Raw genomic sequence first — 16,437 nt, forward strand, 5'->3', positions numbered from 1 at the left:
CAACAATGTCTTTGGTCTGACCATGAAGGAAGAAAAGCGTGTCGTCTGCATACATTAAGCATTCAGCTTCAGGACAAACAGATGAGCAGATCATACTTGTTTGGATTATGGGAGATTGACGCTCATATTAATTGGAATTAGACTCCGAGCTTCTTAAAATGTACTCCTAGAAGATATCCAATACATTATTTACAAAAATAGTTTGTTGATTTATTTTATAGTCGTGAGTCGTGCTATGTCTGCACTGCAAATTGATTTTTGGTGTCATCGCCACTCTGTTAGTGTGTGCGTGCACGCATCGTCTTCAGCAGCTGTAGCGACACATTAAGGTCGATTAATCGATGGAGAGCAGAGCCCCCAGGAAGCAGGCGACCTCCACTAGATATCCGTCCTCCACTTTAAGTAACCTCTCACATCAAGTCACACATTTCAGAAGTAGATGTGGCAAATTATCGCGCTCCGTTGGGGTCGTCAGTCACCCAACCTTCCTTCTTGTTGTAGGCAATCATTGTATTCTTGCTGTCATACAAGCCATAACAATAACAAAAGGATCCATCTAATTAGGTCAATAAACTGTATCATGAACAGCTGTGACTGTGGACAAAATTCCACTTACTCATGCACTCTAAAATCATTGTTAAAATTGTAAAATTAACTTCCATCTAGTGTTGTCCCGATACCAATATTTTAATACCGGTACCAAAATTATTTCGATACTTTTCGATACTTTTCTAAATAAAGGGGACCACAAAAAATTGCATTATTGGCTTTATTTTAACAACAAATCTTAAGGTACATTAAACATTGTTTCTCATTGCAGGTTTGTCCTTAAATAAAATAGTGAACATACAAGACAACTTGTCTTAGTAGTAAGTAAGTAAACAAAGGCTCCTAATTTAGCTGCTGACATATGCAGTAACATATTGTGTCATTTTCCATTCTATTATTTTGTCAAAATTATTAAGGACAAGTGGTAAAAAATTAATTATTAATCTACTTATTAATTTACTGTTAATATCTGCTTACTTTCTCTTTCAACATGTTCTATCTACACTTCTGTTAAAATGTAATACTCACTTATTCTTCTGTTGTTTGATACTTTACATTAATTTTGGATGATACCACAAATGTGGGTATCAATCCGATACCAAGTCATTACAGGATCATACATTGTCATATTCAAAGTCCTCATGTGTCCAGGGACATATTTTCTGAGTTTATAAACATATTGTAAATTTTTTTTAAAACGAAAAAAAATGTGATGCCAAAAAATATCGACACAATTATAGTAGTATCGACTTGATACGCTCCTGTACTTGGTATCATTACAGTGGATGTTAGGTGTAGATCCACTCATGGCATTTGTTTATATTTTGACGCCGGTGAGCTACGGTGTGTAGTGAAGGAGGTTTAGCTATTCCTCGTCCTGCAGGGATGATACTTGTAAGAAACTTACTTTATTTGTCGCCATGGAGACGAGGATTAGTGATTTAGAAGTAGCTAAAACACTGCCGACTGCGGCTGGACCTTAGGCGCTAGCTAGCCATGTCTTAAAGCACCTCTTCCTGAGGGCGTTTCAGTGTTATAACTTCACCTTTATCGTTAGTTTTTAAGCCAAAATGCGGCCGTTCTCTCTTTTCTGTCTACACACTGTGTCTGCTTGTAGGTACTCTGTGATTGTGCGCTGCCGAACATGCTCGTCTGCTCGACACGACGTGACAACGACGGGGGCACGGGGGAGGGGTGGCGGACCGGTACTTTTCAGAGGCGGTATAGTACCGAATATGATTCATTAGTATCGCGGTACTATACTAATACCGGTATACCGTACAACCCTACTCCCATCTGAATAAAAGCACTGGTTTCACTAAACATTCTTTATAGTAAGGCCATCTTGTCACGGATATATTTCTAAAAAAAAAAGAAATAGAGAAAAAAATCAAAAGGGTTCTTGCAGTAAAATAATCCCTGTGTTTTTTGAGGATTGTGGTCTTTCAGAAAGACCAGAAGCATTTCTACATAATGCAATGGCAAATATAGGCCGCGCCCACCTGCTGACTGACAGCTTCATAGAGGAGACACGAGTTCCCTCCAAAGGTTTAACGACGATGGGAGTTGCCCGCTTGTGTCAAAGAGGAGCAAAGTGTCTGCAGGTTTTGGCTTTTCAATTATCCAAATATTCCCTCCGGCATTGCGCCGCCCGTCAACGTTAATGATTTAATAACACATTCATACACGCCACACACACACACACACACACACACACACACACACAACACACTCACGCGCACACATTTTTGATTTATGTTCTCAGCTGTGCCTCGGCGACTAAGCGTGCTGAAATATTCATGTCATATTTATCCACGTGAACGACGGCTCATGCATTTTCAAAGAGGGAGGAATTAGCGGCGCGCTAGATGTCCTGATGCATGATAGTCCTGATGTGGACACGTCACATGTCATTACCTCCGTCCATAGACCTCATATTGCTTGTATTTTGCCATGTGACTTCTTCCAGGAAATGAAAACCAGTGGTGGTCAACCAAACCAAGATGGCTGTTGTGCAGCCTCAAACTCTTTGACTATGCAAAGGGCCTAGATCTTCCTGCAAAAAGCAGAAACAAGCAAAACAATCAAACAATGCAATGGAATAGATTCCTATACTTTATCAAAAAAGATTTGTAAAGTGTAATCAATGATTATCCTTTGGAGTAGATTCCAGATATATCAAACTATCTGGAGCTCCAGAAGTCAATCTACATGACAGAACAGATGGAAACTTGGAAAAGCATGGGGGTCTACAACTTCTTTGTGTGGGGCTGGGTCATGGAAATTGGTATCAGGACTCTTCCAGATAAATATTCTTCGGTTTTGCTCGGGTAAGTTTGCATTTCATTATCTAACTTCACATCTAATCTGCCATGTTTGTTGCTGTTACATGCGCTGTCACGAGTACGCGTGTTTTCCCCGTCTTTATCAAAATGCAACTCTAGATGTCGACATTGTGTAAGGGCTGAACGCTTCATTTATGATGAATTGATTTACGTGGACCCCGACTAAGTTGAAAAACTTATTGGGGTGTTACCATTTAGTGGGCAATTGAACGGAATATGTACTGTACTGTGCAATCTACCGGTACTAAAAAAAAAAGTATCAATCAATCAACCAATGTTTGCCTTTAGTAAAACCTTAACTCTTTTAGATTTTGCTCACATTTGATTTATTTTATTTAGACTTGCCGAGTTGGTGCTTTACGAAACACTTGTAGCAAAACTGTGTTTTAAAAACTCAGAACCTAGATAAAACACAAATAATGTCAAGATAATACTTAAATGGGAAAAGCTACAAGTTAAAAGTACAGGCATATCAAACAAACTTTTAACGAAATGATCATTGCATACTTGTGCTTTCAACTCTACTTCCTTGTGTCCTGGGCATGACGTTAAAGAGCATCCGGCAGTGGAGGCTCCTCTATGGGGTCTTGGGCACTAGGAGGTTAACCCCTTTACTACTGTTACCCCAGGTGGCCCTTGGCAAAGGCCTAGTACCTGACTGCCCCTTAGCCAGGGATACGGTGAAGACCTCAACGGCAGAGCAGGCGGAAAACGGTAGATGTAAGAATTACCACAACGGCTGCGATGGCGGAAGAAGGCACCCCCACATCCATGTGGGCCCAGTTATGGGGAAATAACGACCCAAGACCTCAACGGTGGAACATGCAGAGGATGATTGCTAACCCTATGGATGGCGGATGAAGGCTGCAGCAGAAAAGGGTCCCCAGTCGTCTTGGACTCCATGCCACTGGACCCTGACTCGGATCTGTCAAGAATCGTGTGGTGACTGTCTGTGCACCAGTCTCCCCACGTTAAACAACGTCACGCACAGGCATCCTCCATAAAGGGATACACCCCTACCAGGGGGATCGTCATACTCGCTTCGAGTGACCGCCGATGATTTCCTTGTACTAGAGTGTGTGCCAGTTTTCTTGTCGTCGTTTCGTAAAATCTTGCACTCTTCCGCCGTTGTTGATTACCTCTCGAGGAACACTGAAAAAACTTTTATCCTTTTCGCGATTTGAACGGTTTGTTGAGCCGCAAGGAACACAAGCATAGGGTGTTTTTAATCGAGGAAGGCTCAATGGCGCCAAGTACCCATTGAGAACAGGCGCTGGCTTGACCACCACGCATATTCAATGAGCCGGACATGACGTCATGTAAATCCGAGCAATAGGCAGTAGCAGTCGATGCAGCATATCTCTATATGGGGCGGTATAGCTCGGTTGGTAGAGTGGCCGTGCCAGCAACTTGAGGGTTGCAGGTTTGATCCCCACTTCCGCCATCCTAGTCACTACTGTTGTGTCCTTGGGCAAGACACTTTACCCACCTGCTCCCAGTGCCACCCACACTGGTTTAAATGTAACTTAGATATTGAGTTTCACTATGTAAAAGCGCTTTGAGTCACTAGAGAAAAGCGCTATATAAGTATAATTCATTTCACTTCACTATATGATGTCTATGCCTCCATCAACACCAGGCCTTCAAGTCGTACTGAGGCATAGACCCCAAGACTGTAGAGGGCGCCATAGATTGAGAGAAAATAAGTTACATGTTGGTGCAGATCGGAAAAATGTGCCCTAAAGTCAGCTTGTTGGAGAGTAGATCGTGTGTCATATTTTTTGTTAGTTTTGAATCATTAATTTTTTTATAGTTCCTTTATATTTTCAGTACAACAAAAGCTTTTGCTAGTTCCTGCTACTTTTCAGACACATTCCTTGTTTTCATTTTTCCAGATCACTATTTTGTCTTAATGATGAAAAAAATTTTACGTTATTGTTGTATTCAAAACTAAATTACAGCGAATAAACGTCAGTGGAGAAGCTCTACATCCTGCCTATATAACCCTGGAATTTTATTCTATTTATAATCTATTCCTATGAACCTATGCTATTTCTAATCTATTTATGCTATTCTATTCAAATTATTGTGCACATATTAGGGATGTCCCGATCCGATATTTGGATCGGATCGGCCGCCGATATTTGCAGAAAAATGCATATCGGCAAGGCATGGGAAAATGCCGATCCAGATCCAGTTAAAAAAAAAACTCTGCTCCGTGTTTTCCAACGCACCTATTTAAATAGTACATTCCACTTTTCTGCTGCTCCCTATAAGTTCCGTTCCGCATTTTCCAGCACACCTTCAACACATCCACAGGTCTGTGGATTCTAACGCAGTTGCTTTTAGCTGCTGGCATTACACGACAGGCTCTTCTCACTCTTTTCTGTGTCTGTGCTTCTCACAGACAGCAAGTGCACCTTCTTACACACGTCACATACTGTCACGTCATACGTCACATACTGTCACGTCATACGTCACATACTGTCACGTCATACGTCACATACTGTCACGTCATACGTCACATACGTATACGTCCTCCACGAGCAGAGAGGTAGCAGCATGGCTAACGTTAGCTGTGATGGTAGCGCAGCCGTGTGACCAACGTTCTCTCTAAGGTGCGCGCTTGTGCAATTGCGCACTGTTTAAACGTCCTCTGCGCATAGCAAATCTATGCCACGCACAAAATCAAATTAAAAAATAAGCGCATAACAATTTTCGACACACGGACATGACAGAGAAAACAGTTTTCGTCATCATTGTTCAAATATTATAACGTCTGTCAAGACGCTTATCTCCGTTCGGTGCCACACGTCCACACCATCAAAATGCTGAGGCAAAAATTTCCACATCAACACCGTATAAAAAAATTAGTGATTTTTTTACTTGTGATTTCCTTCTCTGCATGAAAGTTTAAAAGTAGCATATATTAATGCAGTATGAAGAAGAATGTTTTAATGTAGACATGCAAGCCTTAAAAGAAAATGTTGAAAATCAAGACTACATTTCCTGCAAATGGATGCATTTCTACCCTATATTTTAACTTTAGATTTATTCTCATATCAAACTCTTTTGGCTGTCTTTTTGACACTTACATCCGGCGCCCCCCTCCACACCCTGGATTATAAATAATGTAAATAATTCAATGTGATTATCTTGTGTGATGACTGTATTATGATGATAGTATATATCTGATAGTATATATCTGTATCATGAATCAATTTAAGTGGACCCCGACTTAAACAAGTTGAAAAACTTATTCGGGTGTTACCATTTAGTGGTCAATTGTACGGAATATGTACTTCACTGTGAAACCTACTAATAAAAGTCTCAATCAGTCAATCAAAACACACAGAATCATCATACTGCTGTGATTATATGCATCAAGTGTTCATTCAAGGCTAAGGCAAAATATCGAGATATATATCGTGTATCGCAATATGGCCTTAAAATATCTCAATATTAAAAAAAGTCCATATCGCCCAGCCCTTGTTTCAATGATGCCATTTCTGTTTGTCATGTATAATTTTGTCTATTTTGTGTTTATCCTTGAATAAACAGGTCAGTTTCTTGTTACCAACCATTGTGTATTATTCAAACTCCCCTAATTCAGATGGCTAGTTGTTATCAAGAGTACTAAAACCCTTTTCAACATGATTCTGACAACTAAGTAGGCTAAATAACTTTAAACTTTAATACATGCTCGGATAGGCCATTATCGGTCAGTATCGGTATCGGTCAGTATCGGTATCGGATCGCTAGTGCAAAAACAATATCGGTATCGGATCGGAAGTGCAAAAACCTGGATCGGGACATCCCTAGCACATATTGAGCTAAATCTTGAACCTTTGGAAAAAAATTGGTGCCATCTCATGTCTCATATGTGCCGCTACGGCAATGAATTCCCCGAGAGTTATAAATACAAAGCAAATAAATACATAATAAAACGTTTTCAATGTGAAAATTGCAAAATAATTGTGAATTAGTTCATTCAATGGCACAATATTGTAATACAAAACCTAGAAAGAGAATAGTTTTTGTGTGATGCATATATTTTTTCAAGACTGGTTTAAACATTTTTGGCATTTTTAATAATTCAAGAACATTTCTATCGATTTAATAGATTTCTGACATTATTTGAAAGTATGTTTATTTATGTAACGCAACATGAATTGAATAAATGTCCCCCATCACATAAGGGTGTGTTGGGAATCAAGGATTTGATTGGCTATAGTACAATGTACGGCATTCATTACATTTTACAAAAAAAAAAATGGCTCTGTGAGACATATTTAAGAATGTACTTTTTTTTCATGTATATCTTTTTTCTCTCACCACCTTTTTTTTTTTTATTGGCCTACAAAAAATAAGCTACATGTGCCTGAAATGCCCTTTGGACACCAGTGTCACTTAATTGTATGGTCCCCACTCCGACTTTCATAGACACAACAGTGTGTAAAGGACATGGAGGACGTCCATCTTTGGCTTTAGCGGTCTCCTCTCAGTGCGTCACGCTCGGCGAGCTTCCTTTCGCACAATTTAAATGAGAAGTATAGGTAGTATTGATCAGCAGCGGCGGGCACACAATAAATCTCCTCCTTCTCAGCGCGTCCAAGCAGAGATGAATCTTTGATACAAGTGTGCATCGGTTCTGGCCCAGAAACTCCAATTTAACTCACATTTAGTCTAATTGCCTTCCTCCCCCAGCTTTGCGCCTCGTCACGTAATTATAATTATACGCTTTAGATAACACCAGCGGCTATATAACAAGAAACTGTTGTGGAACTTCTCTAACAGCAGGATATATACTCAGTAAAGTAACAGATTACTTCTAGAAAATGCATACCATTTCCCATTAGACTGAAATCTAATTTGTTTCATGGCAGGGTTGTCTAGATAGTGTTTCTTAACCTTTGGGCCCCCTTTCCCAGATGTGGTCTGTATGGGACGCAGCCGTACTCAATTGTAATACACTTTAAGACCACTTGTGGCAGTAATGCGTCAGTGAGTTGACTAAGTGACCCACTGCAAACTCAAAAACAATCCAAAGAAGTCTGGAGAAAAAGTCACGGAGAAGTTTCGAAAGCACAAAAATGTTATTCATTATTAATTTATGTAGCATTTATTTTAGCACTGTATAGTTGTATGTAAATGTGATTTTCATCAAATTTTGATGAGCCCTTTCTTTAGCAGTATAATTGTTTAGTATTTTATGCTTGTTGTTATATTTGCAGATTTATTTGTTCAATAAATAATAACTTTTGTGATTAACGCATGGTTTCATGCCATTTGATAATGTCTGGACCTTCTAAACTGCAAGTCGCTCAGATATATGGGGTGGTGTGGCTCACATGGTAGAGCTGCCGACTAGAAACTTGAGGCTTTCTGGTTCAAATCCAGCTTCTGTGTCCTTGGGCAAGACACATAACTAAAGATGTCCGATAATGGCTTTTTTGCCGATATTCGATATTCCGATATTGTCCAACTCTTAATTACCGATTCCGATATCAACCGATACAGATATATACAGTCGTGGAATAATAAATAAATGATGAATGGGTTGTACTTGTATAGCGCTTTTCTACCTTCAAGGTACTCAAAGCGCTTTGACACTACTTCCACATTTACCCATTCACACACACATTCACACACTGATGGCGTGAGCTGCCATGCATTAACACATTATTATGCCTAATTTTATTGTGATGGCCTGCTGGATGCATTAAACAATGTAACAAGGTTTTCCAAAATAAGAGAACAACTTCAACTCAAGTTATGGAAAAAAGTGCCAACATGGCACTGCCATATTTATTATTGAAGTCACAAAGTGCATTATTTTTTTAACATGCCTCAAAACAGCAGCTTGGAATTTGGGACATGCTCTCCCTGAGATAATCCTGATACCCACTACAACTATGGGAAATACTATACTTTGACTTTCACAAAGTGCATTATTTTATTATTTTTTTAAACATGCCTCAAAACAACAGCTACAAAAACAATGAAGGCACACAGCTTCTGTCCAGAGTATACTAGAGTAATAAAGTAAACAATAACATAGTCCTAATTTAGTGCAAGGCTGCCCGGTATACTGTATAACAGGAAATTATAAACTGGGCTCAATCTGCCCTGCTCTAACGTATTTGTGTGAGTAACACAAATGTGCTGCAAGCTAGTGGTGAGTGCTTGAAGTGGCCTACCAGTCAGCCAGAGCTTCTGAAATGCTGGGTTGAGACAGGGCATCTCCGTTCACTGCAAGCTGCAAAGTTTGCGCCATGCAGGGCCGACTAGCTATACCAAACTCCACCGTAGCTTTTGCCATACTGCGTGCGTTGTCCCTGACCACAACGTGAGCTTTCGCCCTGGGGTGGTTTTTGTTGTATTTCTGTTTTTTCTCGGCGGAGTCTTTAAGCGACAACTGTGTGGTACTACTTTTTTCCGGTGTTTGCTTTTCATCCATCCGCTTGTATTCATCGTGTATCTCCTTATGATTCTTGAAGAGGTGGGAGATCAAATTGCTCGTATTAAAGGAAGACGTCTTGGTTCCTCCTCGCATAACCAACTTTTTGCAGTCATTGCAAATTGCCAGTTTTTTATCCGTCAGACACTTTAAAAGAATCCCAAACCATAGACATGGTGTCGTTAGTCAGTCACCGAGCTCGCTGGCTTGTTAGCCACGGCTACAGCACCGGCAACAACACACTCTTGTTGTTATGCTGCGCTCGCGCCGGTTTGATGAGGTCATCAAGCGTCGCCAGTAAACCTCTCATGATGCAGTCGTCAACTCCTGTGTTGCGTGTGGGAGAGGGGAGAGGAGAGGGGCTGCTGACCGGGATATGTACCGCTCCGTACAGCGGCGTTTTAAAAAGCCATTAATTTAACTTTTTGAAAACCGATATCGATAATTTCCGATATTACATTTTAAAGCATTTATCGACATCTCTAGTTAATAGTTAACGTACTGTTGTTATTTAGTCAATTTAGCTCAAATAAAAGTTTACACGTTATTTTCATCCCCATACTATTAGCTCCAATATTAACGAAAATGTTCAGACATTATTCGTATCTGTCTATTAGCTATAAACTTTAACAACATACAGTCACATGTAAAAATATAAATACATTACATGATTTAACACTGTAGGAATATTGGCAGTATTCCGCTATATGTAATTGCTGTTTATGTTGTTTATCCGGGTTCTTCTTCTTTGCACTTTTATCAATCCTTCCATGAATATTAATTGTCTCTATTATTTTCCAAGTGCTGTTAAAGAGAGCAATGCATTTTTAATACAGCTTTTCCAAGCATGCTCCTTTCATTTTGGATGCTTCCAATATTTGTATTTGCACACAGGAACAAAGTTATTTTGCGAAAACCAAAAATGACCAGAGTCAAAATTATTAGGCCCACTGATGCTAATAGGCAATCCTTTTCAGTCCTTAACAGCCTGCAATCTTTTGTTATAGTTTTCTACAAGGCTCACACACATCCCAGCCCATTCTTATTTGGCAAACCTCTCAAGCTCCGCAAGATTTGACAGTCTACTGCCATGGATCTTGGTCTTCAATTCTCCCTAAAGATTGTTGATGGGATTGAAGTCGGGCTTTGTGCAGGCCATTCAATAACATTCACTTTGGCCTTCTGGAGGTAGTTCTTCACCAGGAGTGACGTATGTTTTGGGTTGTTATCATTTTAAAAGACAAAAGCGGTGTTCCGTACCCAGTTTTGCTGCTGACTGCTTGAGGTTTTCCTCCAAGATCTTCAAATATTCTTCTTTCTGCAGGATTCCTTTCCACCTTGACAATATTCTCAGTTCCAAATGCACGGAGGCATCCCCACAGCCTAATACTACCACCACCATGTTTTACTGTGATGTACCGTGTTCTTTGGGTTGTATGCCTCGCCCTTCTTTCTTCAAACATAAGCAGTGTCTCCATGGCCAAATAGCTCTACTTTCCTTTCCTTTGACCATAGGACATGCTTCCAGTATGCATAGTCTTTCTCTAGGTTGTCCTCCACATACATACATGCTTTACAGTCTGGCTCAAAGGTGTCTTTATTGGAATTTTTGTTTGTCTGCAACCTCGCAGTCCATTCCTGTGCAGGGCTCTAGTGATTGTCTTCTTTGAGACTACAATTCCAGACTTGGACAAGTCATTCACTAGTGTCTTGGCAGTTATTCTGAGGTCTTTAGACACATCTCTCACTAGCTTTCTTTCCAGAGTCTTTGAAATATTTCCTACCTCAGCCAGACTTGTTTTGTACCATGTTACTGTCTTTGAATTTCTTGATGATACTTCTCACTCCAGTTCTTGACACTTGGAACTGCTGTGATAACTTTGTGTATCCATCTCCTCCTTTGTTTGCATTAATTGTTCTTTTTCTTAAGTTTAAACTGATTTATTTTTCATTTGGTATGATGCTTTCTGAGTCCTGTATAATCCAGTGTGAACTGAATCTTCTGCACTGCTTCACAGGTCCCTCTTACAGAGTCAGTGTTCACTGGTGACTTCAAATAGGTTTGATTAAGCACATGGCTTCCAACACTTGCTGTCTCTTACACTGCTGGGAAATCTTAGGGGGTTAATACTTTTGACTCTGGTAATTTTTGTTTTTTGTGAAATAACTTCCTGTGTGCAAAATAAAAAAATACTGGAGGCATCCAAAATGAAAGTGGGATGCTTGGAAAAGCTGTGTTAAAAATGCATTGCCCTCTTTAACAGCACATGGGAAAGACTTAATAAAAATATAAAATGTTCATGGGATGGCTAATAACTCTGTCCTCAACCATAATGTAAAATGTTGTATAATGCAAGCAAAGAACTCAATCCTGTAGCCACGCCCCCTCGAGTAATATACTTCCGGTGTTGTGAGCTCTGTTTACAATCCGTCACATCAAAAATATACCTTCTCTCTGGCTACTAACAAATACTCTAGAACTGCAATTGGTTCGGAACTAACAGTATTGGAATTTGTAATTAAATATGATTATCAGCGAAGTGGACAACTGTCAACGTTGTAGCTCGGAGAGCAAACGGAGATGACAACAAGTAAGCTAGCTAGATGTTTAGCTAAGTAGCCAGCTTTTTTTGGTGCTCCTGATATCTCCGTGCCCTGCAGCTTAGTGCGGCGATAAGGCAAGAGAAACAGCGAGTACCTGCGGCTGAGGCGAGGGTTCAACAAATTTCATTTGGATTCTATTTTAATTGATATTTAAATTAAAAAAGGCAAAAGTGATATTTTAACATGAAAATGAATGTTTAAAAACTAAAATTTCCGCATTTTCATGGACATATCACATGCCTGAGATAGATGTATATACACACACACACACACACACACACACACACACACACACACACATACATATAAAATATTTATATATATTAGGGGGGGTAACGATTCGTTTTAACAATTTGATTCCATATTTTTGGTTGCTGATACAATTCAAGAACAATCTAATTTTTTGGAACAATACGATATGAAACGATTCAGTGAATTGAAAAATTGACTTAGTAACTTTTTAGAGGAAAAAAATCAAGCAGTGTTACTTCAAAGTAAATACTGGACAATGGGTGAAGTGTCCTATATTACTGTTATTTCTTGTAAGGGAATTATAAATAAATGAATTTTGTATACAAACAAGCAAGTAAACAACAATTAATGGCCAATGCATTCTCATATTATTTAAAATAAGGTAAACCAACACTTTAGGTTGAATTAAAAAGAGGAAACATTTTCTGCTCACATTTTCAACAAAACTACTGTAACCAACATTTTACGAGTAGATTTACCTGCTAAATAAAGTTCCCGACCTGGCCATACAGTATCTGTTCTCCGCCCTGGCGTCTCCAGTGACCATACTTGCCAACTTTGAGACCTCCGAATTCGGGAGATTGGGGGCAGGCGGGGGCGGTGCCGGGGGGGCGGGGTTAAGGGGGAGGAGTATATTTATAGCTAGAATTCACTGAAATTAAAGTATTTCTTATTTCTTGGCAGCAGTTAACGGGTTATGTTTAAAAGCTCATACCAGCTTTCTTCCCTGCTTGGCCCTCAGCATCAAGGGTTGCAATTGGTGGTTAAATCACCAAAAATGATTCCCAGGCGCGGCGCCGCTGCTGCCCACTGCTCCCCTCACCTCCCAGGGGGTGATCAAGGGGATGGGTCAAATGCAGAAGACAAATTTCACCACACATAGTGTGTGTGTGACAATCATTGGTACTTTAACTTAACTTTAACTTTACACATACAAACTGTAGCACACAAAAAAGCACATTTAAATAAAAAAAACGTTATTATGGTCTTACCTTTACTTATAAATGAAGTCCATGCGCCGCTCCTTCTGAACAAAAGCATCGATAACTTGTTTATAGAAGTCTTCCTTATCTTTCTTCAGTTTTAAAAGTCTCTCTGTCTCGATGGAGATCTTCCTTTAATCATTCCCTCTTGCTTCGATTGAAAGTCCAGTTTAGAAAACTGTTTTATTTTAGATATGTAATCCTCCATGTTAATAGTCCAGACGAGAGGAAAAAATAAACGATCGCTAACTGTTGCTGCTTGTTGTCACTTATTCTGCAGCCGAGTAGTCGCAAAAATGACCCCTGGGATCACTACCGCCCTCTACCACCATGAGGCGGGATTACTGCGAGCCTTAGCCAGTGCGTCTTCACAGCCATTTTATAATTGCTCAGCACAAGAAATACGTTACACACATACAGTTGTTGACTAAATACACTGTACATTATATACCTCAGCTAACTAAACTATGGAAATGTATAATATAATTCATATAGCAATACGGTCTCACTGCACAGCAGGCCAGCAGTTAGCCGAGTCATTGCGCAATCCATGGTGAGGCTCAACCATACCCTCCCGGATTTTCCTGGAGACTCCAGAAATTCAGCGCCTCTCCCGAAAACCTCCCGGGACAAATTTTCTTCCGAAAATCTCCCGAAATTCAGGTGGAGCTGGAGGCCACGCCCCCTCCAGCTCCATGCGGACCTGAATGACGTGTCGACAGCAGCCAGCCTGTTCTCACGTCCGCTTTCCCACAATATAAACAGCGTGCCTGCCCAATCACGTTATAACTGTAGAATGATCGAGGGCGAGTTCTTGGTTTCTTATGTGGGTTTATTGTTAGGCAGTTTCATTAACGTCCTCCCAGCACGGTAACAACACACAACAACAGCAGTCACATTTGTGTCTACCGTAAAGCAGTTTGTCTGCCGTAAACAGCAATGTTGTGACACTCTTAAACAGGACAATACTGCCATCTACTGTACATGCATATGTGACAATAACATCTAGGGCTTTTAGAGAGTGCAGTGCACAACTGCTATACTATACAGTATATATATATATATATATATATATATATATATATATATATATATATATATATATATATATATATATATATATATATATATATATATATAATAAAATAAATATATATATATATATAGCTAGAATTCACTGAAAGTCAAGTATTTCATATATATATATATATATATATATATATATATATATATATATATATATATATGAAATACTTGGGTATTTCTTATATATATATAAATATATATATGAAATACTTGACTTGGTGAATTCCAGCTGTAAATATAATCCTCCCCTCTTAACCACGCTCCCAACCACGCCCCCGCCTCCAACCACGCCCCCCCGTATTAACGTACCGGCTGGAATAAACACACGCTGAGAAATAGCTCCGTGCCTGCCTACTTGGTTATAGATAAACCTATGGATAACGGAGACATATATAATAGTCTCCTTTTCAGGTGAGAGACGACGCTAAAGGCAGTGCCTTTAAGGCACGCCAGCAATATAGTTGTCCGGCTGGAAATCGGGAGATTTTCGGGAGGATGGTTGTCCCGGGAGATTTTCGGGAGAGGCACTGAAATTCGGGAGTCTCCCGGAAAATTCGGGAGGGTTGGCAAGTATGCCAGTGACGGTCAGCGTCCCAGGTGTGCAGAAGCATGTATGCATCATACTGTCACCACCTGCTGCCACCTTGTGGTTTATACTCTCAGTTTTCCTCTTTTAGTGCAGTTGACTGTATTTCTCCTTCCCCTTAAGAGTTATTGTGTTCCCCTTGTGGGCGTAGATGTGAGACGTGCACAGCTGCTTCCAATTTACCCTGGTGCAGCACCTTGGCAGCTCGATGGGACTCGGCGATTTCACTCCTGAGCTCTCCCCTACTTGCTATCTTTGCCATTCCCAGTGCCATCCAGCTCGGTGTTGTTTTAGTAGTTAGCACGTCTTGCAAGTCCGACCCAAGTTTAGTTTACTTTTGTATATAGTAGTTTTTGTTTTTTCCATGGTGCACATTTAGTTTTCTCTTTTATGCATCCTTTTGTTACCTCCGGTTTGGAGTGCTGTTGTGAGTGCATTACTTCAGTAAAAGAACTGTTTTACTCACTGTCCGTCTGCATCCTTGGGTTCCTCGCTACTGTTTTACACAGCTTGTGACAGAATCAGAGTCATTCATGGAATCTGCAGATGACAATCCTATTCACCTGGCCCTCTAGGCCAACGGCCAGCAAATAAACCATCTCGAACAGACTCTTGCAGGAAATGCACACACGCATGTTTGTCCTTCACCCGCCCCCAGGCAAAGAGGTAACTCAACCTGCAGCTGGAACCTCCTCTTCCTCCGTCTCCTCGTCATCAGGTTTTCCTAGCAGAGAGCCCAGCATACCACATCCGCCCAGGTATGAGGGGGACTTTGGACAATGCAGACTTTGTTTTATACTGGCACCTAGATTCATTGGACCATACGAAGTGAAGTGGATGATTACTCCCGTCATGGCTCGACTCAAGGTACCCAAGTCCTTTAAGTACTATCTGGTCAACCATGTCTCCCGCCTGAAGCCCGTTGCAACCTTAACCCTCCAACAGTGTCTCCCCCCGCTCCTCAACAGGTGGAGGGCCATCCGGACTTCACAGTTAACACCATCCAGGAAGCGAGGCAGGTGAGTGCAATTTCAGATCGAATGGAAGGGTTATCCACCAGAGGATCGCTCCAAGATCTCTCGTTCCCTTAGAATCGATAAAACACTAATTTCAGATTTTTATCGTAGATTTGCTGGAAAAAGAAGAAGTCCACCAGGTGCACATCATTTTTTCTCTTTTATGCACCGTCGCATTTTGTTACCCCTGTTTGGAATGCTGTTGTGATTACATTACTTCAGTAAAATAACTGTTTTACTCACTGTCCGTCTGCATTCTTGGGTTCCTCTCTACTGTGTTACACAGTTTGTGACACATCCTTTTTGGCGTGGTAGGCCCTTCGCTTCCTACTTTCCATGGCTTACTTCATATCTTGTAATTATTGATTTCTGATAAAAATGAATTTTCATTGACTGCCAGTTCTGTGTCACACTTGTTGTTGTGTTCCGCCATAACTTGCTCTGCTGTCACTGCTGTTTTGTTTTTCTCATCTTTTGTGGCTTAAAGTTGTGTTGCGGCTTCAAATTATTTTGTTGTGTCATTTGTCTTGGTTGTGGATTTTGCAATCGAGCTGTA

This window comes from Nerophis lumbriciformis, linkage group LG34 (genome assembly GCF_033978685.3).
Source record: "Nerophis lumbriciformis linkage group LG34, RoL_Nlum_v2.1, whole genome shotgun sequence".
Classification (NCBI taxonomy): Eukaryota; Metazoa; Chordata; class Actinopteri; order Syngnathiformes; family Syngnathidae; genus Nerophis; species Nerophis lumbriciformis.